The 2,402-nt window shown below is 42.5% G+C and overlaps 1 non-coding gene across 1 annotated transcript; it reads left to right on the forward strand.

Annotated features, from left to right (window-relative positions):
- The first annotated feature begins 2,064 nt into the window (after positions 1-2,064).
- Positions 2,065-2,171, forward strand: LOC141682540 (small nucleolar RNA R71). Its single transcript, XR_012559820.1, has one exon. It is a non-coding gene; the product is annotated as a small nucleolar RNA R71 (small nucleolar RNA).
- The last annotated feature ends 231 nt before the right edge of the window (positions 2,172-2,402 follow it).

Genomic DNA, 2,402 nt, shown 5'->3' on the forward strand with positions numbered 1-2,402 from the left:
TTTTGTTTCTCAACAATAGGTTTGTTACCTTCCTCTAGGAGAATTTTATGCATGCAATAAGAAGGGTTGATTCCCTTAATATCTGCTATAGTCCATCCAATTGCCGATTTGAACTCTCTCATAATTCTTAAGAGTTTTTTCCTCATCACTACCTGAAAGGTCTGATGCAATGATCACAGGAAAAGTAGATGCATCACCTAAAAAGCATACCTTAAGTGTTCAGGCAATGGTTTAAGCTCAAGGGTAGGAGTTTCCTCAATAGATGGCTTAAGGCTCTTTGGAGATTTGTCCAGCTCCTCCATTCCAAGAGATTCAAAAGTCATATCCCTCTTTCGCTTCCAGGGAGAAGCATTCAGATATTGCAACTGCTCATCACCTTCATCATCTTCACTGTCTGAATTCCCCAACAAGGCCTTTTCAAAGACATTAGACCTTAGCAACTGATCAAGTTCTGAAGTAACCATAGAATCGACCAGCTCCACTTTTAAGCACTCCTCATTTTCCGTAGGGAATTTCATGGCATTAAACACATTGAAAGTTACATCCTGATCCAGCACTCGCATGGTGAGCTCACCCTTCTGCACATCGATCAAGGTTCGGCCCGTAGCCAAGAATGGTCTTCCCAAGATTATGGGAATCTTCCTATCCTCCTCCAAATCAAGAATTACAAAATCGGCAGGAAAGATGAGTTTGTCCACCTTGACCAAGACATCCTCCACAATACCTCGTGGATATGTAATAGAACGATCGGCTAACTGTAAGGTCATATAAGTCAGCTTTGGATCAGGTAAGTCCAACTTCTTGAAGATTGACAAAGGCATCAGATTGATGTTAGCTCCCAAGTCACATAAGCATTTGTCAAATGACACTTTTCCAATGGTGCAAGGAATAGTGAAGCTTCCAGGATCTTAAAGCTTCGGAGGCAACTTCTGTTGCAGCACAACATTGTATTCCTCCGTGAGAGCAACGGTCTCTAAGTCATCGAGCTTCACTTTCTGAGAAATAATACCTTTCATAAATTTCCCATAACTAGGCATCTGTTCAAGAGCTTCAGAGAAAGGTATGTTGATATGAAGTTTCTTGAACACCTCTAGAAACTTCTCAAACTGCTTATCCAGCTTTTTCTTTTGCAGCCTTTTAGGAAAAGGAGGTGGAGGATAGATCTGCTTCTCCCCTGTATTACCCTCAGGAGGAGTGTGTTCAATAATAGTCTTCCTTGATTCCACTTCAGCTTCCTTCTGCACTTCTTCTTCAGCCACAGCTTCTTCATCCGAAACTTGAGAGTATTCGGGATTCGCAACCTTCCCAGACCTCAATGTAATTTCCTTTACCTGCTCCTTAGCTTCCCTCTTTCCTGACACTTCAGTGTCACTATGGAGTGTACCAGGTTGACGATTTAGCAAGGCATTGGCAATTTGTCCAATTTAATTTTGCAAGGTCTTGATAGAAACCGCTTTGCTCTTGCACATGAGCCTCAACTCCTCTAATTCAGATTTTTCATTTGACTGTTGTAGCTGGAATTGTTGCCTTGGTGCGTATTGCGGTTGGTGAAAACCAGGAGGGTTGTACTGCTTTGCTGGATACTGCTGATAAGGCTGTTGAACTGTATTCTGAAAATTGCTCCAACTGAAGTTAGGATCATTGCGGTTGTTGGGATGATAGGTGGCTGGCACAGGCTGCTGCGACCTCTGGAAGTTGCTCACGAACTGAGCTAATTCACTAGAAATAGCGCACTGCTCCGTCTCATGCGCACCAGCACAAAGCTCACAGACACTAGTGATCTGATTAACTCCATAATTAGCCAAATAATCCACCTTCATCGTTAAAGCCTTAAGCTGAGCAGCTATAGCAGTAGCTGCATCTAACTCCATAATTCCTGCTACCTTTTCTTGAGTTAGTCTCTGAGAGGGATTCTGGTATTCATTAGCAGCCATTAGTTTAATCAATTTATAAGCTTCATCGTAACATTTAGCCCACAAGGCTCCTCCTGATGTTGCATCAAGCAAGGGTCTAGAAGTAGCACCCAAACCATTATAGAAGCAATTAATGATCATCCAGTCAGGCATCCCATGGTGAGGACACTTTCGAAGCATCTCTTTGTAGCGATCCCAAGCCTCACATAAAGATTCTCCAGATTGTTGAGCAAATTAAGTAAGTGTGTTTCTGATTGTAGCAGTCTTCGCCATAGGAAAGAATTTAGTTAAGAACTTTTGAGCAAGATCCTCCCATTTGGTGATAGACCCGGGTGGTAGATAATGTAACCAGCACTTAGCTTTATCCCGCAGAGAGAATGGGAAAAGCCTCAACTTAATAGCATCTTCGAAACTCCATTGAACTTGAAAGTGTCGCGGATCTCGATGAAATCTCTGATGTGCATATTGGGATCTTCTGTCAGAGAACCC

Source organism: Apium graveolens, chromosome 1 (genome assembly GCF_009905375.1).
Source record: "Apium graveolens cultivar Ventura chromosome 1, ASM990537v1, whole genome shotgun sequence".
Taxonomy (NCBI): domain Eukaryota; kingdom Viridiplantae; phylum Streptophyta; class Magnoliopsida; order Apiales; family Apiaceae; genus Apium; species Apium graveolens.